Source organism: Pinus tabuliformis, chromosome 7 (genome assembly GCF_031772625.1).
Source record: "Pinus tabuliformis cultivar Carrire ecotype Pingquan chromosome 7, CPIR1, whole genome shotgun sequence".
Taxonomy (NCBI): domain Eukaryota; kingdom Viridiplantae; phylum Streptophyta; class Pinopsida; order Pinales; family Pinaceae; genus Pinus; species Pinus tabuliformis.
Genome location: NC_142293.1, coordinates 1,894,650,814 through 1,894,664,638, shown reverse-complemented (window position 1 = coordinate 1,894,664,638; position 13,825 = coordinate 1,894,650,814).

The window sequence follows — 13,825 nt, the reverse complement described above, 5'->3', positions numbered from 1 at the left end:
TCTTCTTGTTAGAAATACTGAGAGGGGGGGGGGGGTGAATCAATATTTCTTTCAATTAGTATTGTTATTAGTCTTTCAGAGCATTAGGTAATCTTCAATTATTATCAGTGTTTGTACAATGATAGAAGTAAACAAAAGGAACACAAATGCACACAGTTTTTAAGGTGGAAACCCCCTCTAGGACAAAAACCACTTGAACAATTTTCTAATAATTCTTTAATCTTAACCTCCAATTGAAAAGAAAGCTCCAACTTCCTAGAATCTAGAAAATCATTCTTCTCCATATCCCACTGGATGGACGCTCCAACGCTTGAGATCCTTCGGTAGTCAACTGAACGGATGCCCCAACACCAATGAGCTACAACTCACCCTAGCACCACCCCACCACCCCGAAGTTTTCATAGGCTTGAACCTATTGGTGACTTCATGCACCAACCTAGCACCAGCCTAGCACCCTATAGAAGAATAAAAGAAGAATGGACTCTCGTACCAGGGAAAATGGTCCACTCTACAATGATATAGAATGATGTAGAAGAAGAAGACACGCTAGACCATAACCCTAACTATGACACAGCCACCTAATGATGATCCTAGACCTCCTGACACTGCCTCTTCAACTCTTGGCAGATAAACACTTGTACAAATTTTACAATGACTCTGTACAATGATACATTTAAATTGACTGTATGTAGTGCTACCCATTTGAAGACTTCATGTGGTGAACTTCTTGTTGTTGTTCTACACCTTGATTGTTGCTCTTGTCATGCTACCCTTTCTCACTCTTCAGAACATTAGATTATGCATTGAGTTTTCTCTTGATAAATATATAATACCTGCAAAAAGTCTTCAAGGAAATACCCATGACATGATAATAGCAAAACTTACCTCATCCTGTGGAGCATATGTCAATGCTAAACAAAAGCAACAAATTAGAATAAAAAGAACCTAATGCAATTAAGATATGAACATGCATATACAGAAGATACTTACCTGGATCTTACCTCTACTGCATCATTTTGCTGCACCTGCTCTTTGCTACCCTAGAAAGTTGGGTCCTTTGCACCCCTTGACAACACTTGATCTAGTTTTTTCTTGCCTTCTAGGAGCACGATATTGCATCTGATGTATCTCTGTGATTTCAGATCCCCAATATGTGATCTTCAGTCTTTTATTATACCTCTGAGTCTTCTTTCCAATGCCACAGGTTTGACCCGATTTGGATTCTTCAAGTCAAAGTTATGCCCAATCTCTCACAATGACCTAATTATGGACTAGTTCAGTAAAACGAACTTGTACGGCGTGCCAAGTGTCATTGTTTCCTCCTTCGGCTCTGAAATTGATACACATAAAACTACAGTCTGTGCACTATCCACCACTTTTTACATAATTCCAATCCGCTTCTCAGAGAGAGAGTTATGACAATTTTCCCCATGTCACCTCTTTGAGATGAAATTCAGGAGCCTACAAAAACCCTAACTTCCATAGATCATATCTTCGAAAATATAGCAAACCTAGATCTGGAATTCGGTCACGACATTCATCAGGATTTCGGCTAAAATGTGTTTTGATTTCGGCATCTAATACTTCGCAAAAATAAAGTTATAGCAAAAATTCCACGATCACTGCTTTTGGAGGATATATGAGATTTATTTTTATAGAGTTGAGAGGGGCTTCTATAGAGAATGTTAGAGGAATTTTAGGAGCTTAAAAAATTATTAATTATTGACTATTAAATGACCAAATCAATGATAAATTCCATGCCACAACCCCATGGGGTTTTAGCCCACTAATTGGGGTTACTAACTTCAATCTTGAATAACTTACAAACCGTGAGGAATTACAAGGAGAGCTATATACTGATAGAAATATATTTTTGAGTAGAGTATTCCTATAATGGTTATGAGATGAGAAACCATGAATGATGATGCCCAATGTGCCATGGAAGTTCAGGGTCATCCTTGGTGCTGCTTGGGTTGACATCAATGACAACCTCAAATCATTTTTAGATCAACAATCTCCCCCTTTGGCATTGATGGCAACACAAGTACTCCCCCTGCGATTAAGGCACCTCTTCGTACTGCCTTCTCTCCCTCTTTGACATCAATGGCAAAGGGCAACTCCCCCTGACACACAACCATCCTGCGGACTTGTACACACTTCCACTCCCCCTTTATTTTCTGAATAAGGAAAATCTAATGAGAACTTGGGAGAATCCCAAGCTTCTGGCGAAGATATTCAAATGCTTCACGAGCTAAAGGTTTAGTGAAGATATCAACGATTTGTTCTTTTTGTACCAACATATTCAAGTTTGATATTCTTTTTAACGACTTGTTCTCTAACAAAAAGATATTTGATTGGAATGTGTTTTGTTTTTAAATGCATGACAAGATTCTTGGAGATGCTGATGGCACTGGTGTTATCACAAAAGATGGGAATAGGCTCACTGAATTGTACTTGAATATCTTCCAAAGTTTGTTTCATCCAAAGGACTTGAGTACAATAAGTTGTCATTGCAATGTATTCTGCTTCCGTTGTGGATAACGAGATTAAGGTTTGCTTTTTGCTCAACCATCATATGAGACAACCACCTAGATAGAATGTTGCTCCACTAATACTCTTACTATTATCAACGCTTCCTACCCAATCTGCATCTGTAAAGGCTTGAATAATGAGATTGTTGCCCTTGGGATACCACAAGCCATATTCTGTCGTGCACTTTAGATATCGAAGAATTCTTTTGACGACAATAATATGTAATTCTTTTGGTGCTGCTTGGAATCTTGCTACTTGTCCAATTGCTTGCATAACATCTGGTCGGGAGGCTGTTACATATAGAAGACTACCAATCATAGATTTGTACAACTTATGATCCACATCCTTAGATGAGTCATCTATGCTCAATTTGCAACCTGTTACAATCGGAGCAAGGACGGGTTTGCAATCTTCCATTTTGAATTTCTTAAGCATTTCCTTGGTGTACTTGGCTTGACATATAAGTATTCCTTTCTCTTGCTCAGATATTTGAAGCCCTAAGAAGTATGTCAACTCACCAAGTAAAGACATCTCGAACTCACTTTGCATCTTTGTAGCAAAGTTCTTACTTAGTCAGTATCATTTCTACCAAAGATTATATCATCCACATATACCTCAACGATTGTTAAATTATCTTTATCTATTTGTACGTAAAGATTACTATCAGCAGTACCTTTCTTGAACCCTTGTTAACATAGATATCCATCAAGATGAGCATACCATGCTCTGGGAGCCTGCTTGAGTCCATACAGAGCCTTCTTTAACCTGCAAACATAGTCTTCTTTTTTCTGATAGTAGAAAACCTTCAGGTTGTTCGATGTAAACTTCTTCTTCTAATTCGCCATTCATAAATGCTCACTTAACATCCATTTGGTAGACTTATTTTTCGTGAACATGCATAGGCGAGAAACATCTTGATAGCTTCCATTCTGGAAATTGGAGAAAATGTTTCTTCAAAATTGATTCCTTCAACCTGTGCATATCCTTTGCAGACTAATCTTGCCTTGTTCTTGGTAACCTGTAATCCTTCAACTGTTTTTCTCCCCTTGAACCTTTAATGAAACTACCATCTTGTTCAAACTACCTTCCCGTCAATCATAGACTTGTGCCATATATTGTTGCATAGATTCCTTCTGTACAAACATTAAGGAGTCAACAAGCCAGATTGTTCAAAATAGTGAGTCACCTAACAGGCCATCTTGACTTGAGTCATTATCTGAAGCAACTGCTAATTCCTCATGACCTTTTGCTTTTACAAATCCTGAAAGCATAACTACTGAAACCTTGTTATCTGCTTTGTCTTCCTGTACCTGTTTCCTTTTCCAGACCTTCTTATTCTTGCAATCTCGAGCCATGTGCCCATAGTTATGACACTTGAAGCATTCAATGTTGTCCATAGGTGATTCCATCTGATATCTGCAACCACGAGCGTTATGGCCATAGTTATGGCATTTGAAACATTCAATATTATTTCTTAAATGTTCAAATCTATTGATGTTTCGTTGAGCACTGGGAGGTTCATATTTGACAGATCTCCTGGAATTGTATTGGTTCCTGGGGTATGTGCGATATTCTACAACTTTATGACCAAATTTTCCACATAAATAACAATAGCCATGAAAAATATGTTGGTACCTAGATGGAAATCTTCGTCGGGGAATTGTCTTCCAAGGTTGTTCTTGCGAATCTTGTCTGATGAAGTCTACATGCCTGTCAGATCTCATAGGTTCATTGTATTTTGTTGCAGAAGGTCCTGCTTCTTCTTCTTTGTAACCAAGGCTAGTTCTTTCGTTGTAAGATCGTTGATTTTTTATGAGTTCTTCCAACGCCCTTGAGCTGTTGGCATAGTTTTGGACAGTGTTTCCCTTCTTCACTTCCTTATGAAATGAGACTACTTCGGCTTCTAATGCTTTTATTTCTCGGTTTCTTTCTTCCAACTTCTTTTGAAGTGAGTCTTCAATATATTCATGTTCTTCAACTTCAATTTTGAGACCATGAACTTGTTCTTCAAGAGTATTGGAACAAGGCTTCTCAACCTTGAGCACTTTTATAAGCTTGATTGCCTCCTTAAAAAATTCTTCTATGGTCAACCCTTCTTCTTCATTGTTTGATACCTCTTGTTTATTGTGCTTGGCCATAAACAATACTCTCTCATTGGCTTCTTCTTCACTATCACTGTCTTCATCGGATGATGAGCTATCTTCTTTAGAGAGAAAGTTCCTTTTGAATCTTTTCTTCTTGCCAATTTTTAGTTTTCTCGTAAAGTAAGCATATTCTCCATTTGAAAAACCTTCTTCATCATCTTCCTTTTCTTCACACTTGCAGGTGCAGGTCTTTGCCTTTGAAGGTTGTTTGTCCTTATTGGTTTTCTTAGATGCAACGAACGTAGTTTCTAGATGCGAAGTACCCTCTTCTTCATCAAGTCTCATTTCATATGCTATGAGAACTCCATGTAATTCCTCTTTGCTGAGTTTGGCCATATTTGCACTGTATTCTAAGACCGATACCTTTGGGTTGAATCTTCTTGGTAACGTTCTAAGAATCTTTCATATAATAGTCTTCTCGTCAACAAGCTCTCCCAATCCTTCCAGAGTGTTGGTTATTTCATCAACGTGTTGGAAGTATGCAACAATGTTGTCATCTTCTTTCTTTCTGAGTTGCTCAAATTTTGCTCTATAGAATTGAAGCTTTGCTTCTTTGACATTTGAGTCACCTGCAGATATATTCTCAAGCTTGTCCCATACATTTTTGGCAGTTTTACAATCCAACACCTTATCATAAGCATATTCAACAAGTCCACTGATAATAATATTCTTTGCTTTTGCATCATTTACCAAATTCTTCTTACCTTGTGCATTTGCGGTTGGTGTAAAGCCATTTTGAACAGTGTCCCATACTTTGTAACCTTGCACCAAGAGATAGACCTCCATTCTTCCTTTCCAGAGTGCATAAAATTTTTCATTGAATAGAGGAACACCATTCTTGGTATGCTCCATGATCCCCTTCTAGTTGTTAAGTTGTTATTGAAGGAACCAAGCTCTGATACCAATTGTTGGAAATACTGGGGGGGGTGAATCAATATTCCTTTCAATTAGTATTATTATTAATCTTTCAAAGCATTAGGTAATCTTCAATTATTATCAATGTTTGTACAATGATAGCATTAAAGAAAAGGAAAACAAATGCACACAATTTTTAAGGTGGAAACCCCCTTCGGGACAAAAACCACCTGAACACTTTTCTAATAATTATTTAATATTCAACTCCAATTGAAAAGAAATCTCCAACCTCCTAGAATCTAGAAAAGCATTCTTCTCCAACTCTCATTGGATGGACGCTCCAACGCCCGAGATTCTTCAGTAGTCAACTGAACGGATGCCCCAACACCCAATGAGCTACAACTCACCCTAGCACCACCCTACCACCCTGGAGTTTTCACAGGCTTGAACCTATTGGTGACTTCATGCACCAGCCTAGCACCACCCTACCACCCTATAGAAGAATAAAAGAAGAATGGACTCCCATACCAGGGAAAATTGTCCACTTTACAATCATATAAAATGATGTAGAAGAAGAAGACACACTAGACCATAACCCCAACTATGACACAACCACCTAATGATGATCCTAGACCTCCCGACGTTGCCTCTTCAACTCTTGTCAGATAGACACTTGTACAACTTTTACAATGATGCTTTTACAATGACTCTATACAATGATACTTTTACAATGACTGTATGCAGTGCTGCCCACTTGAAAACTTCATGCGGTGAACTTCTTGTTGTTGTTCTGCACCTTGATTACTACTCTTGTCATGCTACCCTTTCTCACTCTTCAAAACACTAGATTATGCATTGAGTCTTCTCTTGATGAATATATAACGAGCAAAAAGTCTTCAAGGAAATACCCATGACATGATAATAGCAAAACTTACCTCATCTTGTAGAGCATATGTCATTGCTAAACAAAAGCAAAAAATTAGAATATAAAGAACCTAATGCAATTAAGAGATGAACATGCATATATAGAAGATACTTACCTGGAGCTTACCTCTGCTGCATCATTTTTCTGCACATGCTCTTTGCTGCTCTAGAAAGTTTGGTCCTTTGCACCCCTTGACAACACTTGATCTAGTTTTTTCTTGTATTCTCGGAGCACGATATTGCATCTGACGTATCTTTGTGATTTTAGATCCCCAATATGTGATCTTCAATCTTGTATTAGCCCTCTGAGTCTTCTTTCCAATGCCACAAGTCTGACCCGATTTGGATTCTTCAAGGCAAAGTTATGCCTAATCTCTTACAATGACCTAATTATGGACTAGTTCAGTAGAGCGAATTTGTGCGGCGTGTCACGTGTCACTGTTTCCTCCCTCGGATCTGAAATTGATACAAAGAAAACTACAGTCCGTGCACTATCCACCACTTTTTACAGAATTCCAATCCTCTTCTGAGAGAAAGAGTTATGAATATTTTTCCCAAGGTCACCTCTTTGAGATGAAATTCGGGAGTCTGCAAAAACCCTAACTTCCACAGATCATATCTTTGAAGATATAGGGAACCTAGATCTGAAAGTCGGTCATGACGTTCATCAGGATTTCGGTTCAAATGGGTTTTAATTTTGGCATCTAAAACTTTGCAGAAATAAATTTATAGCGAAAATTTCACAATCACCGCTTTTGGAGGATATATGAGATTTCTTTTTATAGAGCTGAGAGGGGCATTTATAGAGAAAGTTGGAGGGATTTTAGGAGCTTTAAAAATTATTAATTATTGACTATTAAATGACCAAAACCAATGATAAATGACATGTCACAACCCCATGGTGTTTTAGCCCACTAATTGGGGTTACTAACTTCAATCTTTAATAACTTACAAACCGTGAGGAATTATGAGGAGAACTATATACCGATAGAAATATATTTTTGAGTAGAGTATTCCTATAATGGTTATGAGATGAGAAACCATGAATTATGATGTCCAATGTTCCATGGAAGTTCAGGGTCATCCTTGGTGCTGCTTGGTTGACATTAATGACAACCTCGGATCATCTTTAGATCAACACTTCTTACCCTGCAAGATTCTTTGCTCCCTATTGTCATCCAAGCACTCAATGGATTTGTCATAACAGTCCACTTTGGTCCTATGGAGATACAACTAATCCATGCCCAAAATCATATTATATGACCCCAATGGTATTACATTCAAATGTGCTGAAGTAGGCATACCATTCAACTCAAATTCACAAGCTCTTACTGAATGATGAACTCTCTTCTTGATACCTGTAGCTAGCTACACTAATCAAGATTCTGCATGCACTCTTTATTCAAACCACACTTATCCACCAAGTTAGGACTAATATAACTATAATTAGATTTAGGGTCAATCAAAATATAAACAACTTGATCACAAAGCTTACCGTCCATCTCAATTATAGATGCTTGGTGATATGCCTGCCTATTACCCAACACTGCATAGATACGAGGAATTCTCTGCCCGACATCCACAACATTATGCGCCTCCTGTGCACTGTAAATATGAGGCCTACCTCCTAGATAGTGTCGACAATCTCCCTTGAGATGCTCTTTACCACATATCTAACACTCCAACCATCTGATACCATCACCTTTATTATGTTGTTGTGACCCATGTCCCTTTCTAGCTACATTGAACTTCTTGTATGGTGCAACATTCTCTTTCTCTTCTGCATTCTGAAGCCTTGTTCTTTTCGACTGCCATTTACCTTTAGCTTTTTAGTTTCCCTTTCCAACCTTGCTGAGATTCTATCTTATTCTTTGACTATTCATAACATTTCTTCAATTTCCCAATAACTTCCTCCAATGATTGAGGCTCATCATACTCAATCTGATCTCTAAATACTAATGAAAATCCATTGACAAATCTCTGAACTTTAGCCTTTTCATCTTTAAGATATGGTACATACCTCAATAGCTCCAAGAACTTGGTCGTATACTCCTCATTTGTCACCGATCCCATTTTTAGCTCGTAGAATTCCTTGGATTTGTTGTCGTAGTACCTCTCTAACAAGTACTTCTTCCTTAAAAATCTCTTGAATTCACGCCAAGTCAACTCCTTTGTCCTGATGTCTTTGACCCGCTTCACATCTTCCCACCAAATGTTTGCTTTACCTTTTAGGCTTAAGATACCTACTCTGGCCTTCATATTATCTGTGTAATTATGCAACTCGAAGAACTTTTTCATCCCAAGTAACCAAGCCTCTGCATCCTCCGACTTCTTCAAATCTCCATCAAAGTTAGGTGGCTTAGCTTTATTAAACTCATACGAAAAATATCCCTTCTCACTCCTCTTGTAAGGATGATAAGGATCCGGAGTATCCAAGAATTTGTGTCCATCACCTCTTCGAATCGGAGTATCCAAGAACCTGCCATCTCTAACCGTGTCATCCATATTTGACATGTGCCCATCATGAGATCTACTGCCATATGTCCCATTAATCCTATTCTCTTGTCCATGGCTAATCCAAAGTGGTCCCTGTCTCTACAAGTCTGAGAAACTCTAAAGGATTACCACACTGACTTCTGCTTGTTTCTCTTGTGCCTGCATGATTCTGTCGTTATCTATCTTACAACTCCTTAATTCTTCCTTCAATCTTTTCAATGTGTCTACTAAGTCAGATGAATGCCCAACACCACACTTCTCATCTGATCCATTAGGAGAGTCTCGAGAACTATAGTCTACCATCTTGCTAGTAATTTTTTTTTTCTTCCTGCAAAGAAAACCATGTCAGCTAAACCAAAATATAAACATAATCAACATACCTTTGTATAGTTCGGGGAGGATATCTCATCTGCAAGATCAACCAGATTAGCACAATACATGTATAAACATAATCATAACAGAATATAAATATCATCCTAACCATAGTCCAGTCATCAATGCATGACAATATCAACCACACATCATGACCTCATGCATGACAACTACACCCATATCAATGTATGCATAATCAACATATGGACGACATGCATACTTACACGATACATACAAACACTAACATGTTTAACCAGTGCATAACTGAACTATACTCATGATAAACACATCCAACAACACACCATCCACTTTCACATGGCGACATCACTACAACCATGACCAACACCATGCATATGCAACAAGCACATAGACAACAAGTATAAGTAACACAAATGAAACCGACATGAATGCACGACCAACGCACACCGCCCATCCAGTCCAAGGGGTGAACCATGTTCAGATACCACTATGTAACACCCTCCTCCCACATTTAACCAAGTTAACCAGTCTGTTGGGGTAAACATTTGACAAGAGGATACTACCATCTGATTCAAACTCCTCGGTCACTTTAAGAAAGTGGAACTGACACAACACAACCAATCTGAGCTACTACACATAGCATAAAATCTACAAGAGCCAACCAACCCTTCCAGGTGATCAACCCCTGCAACAACTTGATACTTCACTACCCTAGATCCTCAGTCACTCCCATGACATGGGCATGCATGTGAATGGGGCCCTCCAGTCACTCTCACAACATGGGCATGCAAGCGACTGGGGTTTTTTCCATCTAGTTTTGAGCTGTGGCCTCAAATTTTGTGCCACTTTTTCAGGGCCATGACTCATTCCATTGCCCAGAACTCCATGAAACTTTTAGGAATGAAAAGTAACATCTAAACAATGATACAAATGAAAATACTTGAACAAAGACTTGATTGGACCCCTACTAGCTATGACATACATTTTGTCAAACATGTCACAAATATGCATTCTATAGGTCATTACAACATATCCAAGCATAGGGGTCTCATACTTATTTGAGAATCGCTAAGAGCATTAATGTCTTATCACATTAGCTACATTATCATCTATTAGGTCATATATTCATTATACATTTTTTTACATATCAGAAAATGATGAGAGCCATACATCATCACTGTCATAAAACATGGTCATGACTAACATATAAACAACAGAAATAACAAGGATACATCAACCATAAATGCCTCATATGAACCAGTGCATTTGCTCATAAAATACCAAGGAGAAATAATTCTTATTAATGAATGCAAAAGGCAACCCGGTATGCGACTACCACGTTCCACCTGACCATAGATTGCTTGAGCCAAATCTCTCTTCAGCCAATCACCCCCATGCCATATTCTAAGCATGAATGTGGGACTTATAACCAAAATCAACTAGGGCTTCCTGAGGCTACACCACCTCACCCTCAACAATAGAATCAGGCTTTACCGCAATCCCCACTAGATCACTAGTCCATAAACAATAAACATACAACACCAGGCTTACCGTGATCCTCACCGGATCAATAGGCCAAAAGCAAGCATGGATGCCACCAAATCTCTCCATCTACATCGTGAGGAATTTGTCTGTCCCAACCTCTCGACTTTACCGTGTATCCCATCATTACCAGTTAAGGGATTCCTAGGCCTATGAGGTCTCCACCCTCTGGGCTTTACCGTGTATCCCATCCCGGGATTCCTAGGCCCAATCAAGGGTACTCACCACTGAGCTTTACTGTGTACCCCACCCTTCATCGGTCAATGGATTCCTAGGCTCAATTGCGGTGTTCACATTCAAGCTTTACCATGTATCCCATCCCAGGATTCCTAGGCCTTGTGAATAATCCTGGGACCACCCCACTCAGCTTCGAGTCCATCCGACAATCCATCTCAACCACATACAAAAGAACCCACCACACCATGGCTATCCTGAAACGGCAAGGGTAGGCTGAAAAAAACTGTCACACCTGGCAAAACCCATGCCCATGACAATAAGAGAACCAAGAACACACATGTAACACCATGCATGCCAAATCTAGCAAGGAAATCACACATGCAAATCGATACCTTCAAATAATCCTGATGTAGCTGCTAGACCCTCCTCTTCCTTGCTTGATCTTTGCTTCCTTTTGCCTTCTTTGTTTTTCTTAATCCAATGCTAAAGTGCTTCAAGAAAACTCTAAGTATCCGAGAATGTGAGCGAGAGAGTTCCAAAACTGAACTGACAAAAGGTACCAATTGATCCTCGAAAGCCTTTTTATTAATGAGGCCTTTATTTTCTTCATTTTCCATTGTTTTATTTTATTTTCCTCCTCATATACAACGTGTGACCTTTCACCTTCCTTTTTTTCTAATTTCCTTTATTTCCATAAATAAAATGCCAATTAATATCATTTTGTCTTTCCAAAGCCTTTGCCATTGTGTTTGCTAATTTCCTTAGCCATAATAAACCAAGTGAACACCCACACTAGGATGTCTTGCCCAATATTCAACTTGGAATAAGTGTCCCATAACCATGGTTATTATTTTGCCTTTATTAACTTTTATTACATGGAATTTTTACTAGGGTTGTTACATAAACAAGACCCATAAGACATGACATCAATATCTTGATAATACATATTATCACGATGAGGTGAAGTTTTGTCGTGAATTAATTTTGGTCCACGGTGAAGTTTTGTGGTGAATTATTATTGGTCCTGAGATTTAATTTTCGGTATTGTGGTAAATTATTTTAGGTCCCGCGGTAAATTCTGTATCTTGAGTGAATTTGGACCAGCGGTGTACAATTTTTAATTTTGAGACTTGTGATGAATTTATAATTTCCGAACATGCTAGGAGTTTTAATATTTTGGACTTGCGTCATAGTTTTATGGTGAATTACTTTTAGTCTTGAGGTGAAGTTTTGTGGTGATTTTTTTTTGTTGGTTTTTGAGATTTGGTGAATTACTTTTGGTCTTGTGGTAAATTCTCGATCTTGAGTGAATTTATAATTCTTGAATCTGTGGTGAATATTTTTAATTTTGGGACATGCGGTGAAATGCAGTGAATTTTTTATTTTTATTTTTGGACCTGTGATGAATTTTTCTTGGAGAATCAGATTTATGGTGAAATTGTTTTGAGAGAATCAGACCTGCCGACTTTTATGGGACATGAAGTGAATGTTGAATACATTTAAACTACAACGACGGTAAAACAATTCACTTGAACCTAGCTGCATAACTTTTTTATTTTTTCTTTTAATTTATATTTTTATTTTATTTGTTAAAAACTTCCGTCAATAGTTTTGTTTTTTGTTTTTTGTTTTTTTTTTTTTTAATTTCATTGGTTTAAATTATGAGCACTTCATCACACATGTCAAAATTTCCATTTAACAAAGAGAGGCCAAGCAAAGTCAACCTAGAAAGTCTTTATGATCACATTGATTCATTAGAGAAAAAAGAGAAGAAACATAAATGGAACATAAAAATAATTACCTACAATGCTTGATAATAAATTTAGATGGTTAGAATATAAAGTTTTAGGGAACAATAAATGAAAGATAGGTTACAAGAAATGGAAAACCAAAAACAAATAACAATCGGAAAAAATTGCACCTTGAGAGACGAAATTAAAGAGTTAAAAGAAAAACTAAATAACAAGTTGACTATAAGTAGCCCAAAGAATAAATTAGACATCAAACCCATCAAAGAGGAAATAAGCAAACTAATTGAGCTAGAGCAACAGTGCAATAAAAGAGCCTTGAATCTTAAAATTGTTGGTACAAAAGAGTGAAAATATGAAAACACATTAGAAATAGTAAAAGAAGAACAAAAAAAATAAGTCACCAATTGAAACATCTTATCTCACATAAGCAAGAATGTTGGGCAAAGATACTTGAGCATAAAGAAAGATTGATTTGTGTAAGGATAAATTGTAGTGACCATATATTTGGCATGCTTAGTAAATCTCCTAGCGTAAAAGGGACATGCATTTTTATGAACGAGGATATCATTCCAATAAACCAAGTTGAATTAAGGAAAGAGGTTCAAAAGGTAAATGAAACCAAAAAAGAAGGAAAATGGACAATGATTAGAAATAGGAAAGTTATTATTAGGGATAGAGACCAAAATGAGAGTGATAAATAGGAATTTAGAACACTCTGGATCCTCTTTTAAAATTGTTGTGGGTTTACATAACATAAAGTTCCTATCTTAAGCTTGATCATGAGTGAAATTGATATTGTTTTCTTAGTCGAAACATGGGAACACGCAAAGTCTAAGGTCCCCCACATAGATGGATTCATTCTATGGTCGGCATGGAACAAAAAATCCTCTTGCAAAGGTAATGGAGGTATAACTTGTTATATAAAAAACAATGTTCCCCTCATGCTTGGCTTCATAAGATAGATTCCCTCAATAAGTACATTTGGATCAAAATATTTGACACTAACGCTAAGAGGATTTATATTACACTTTGTTATTTTTCCCTTATTAACTC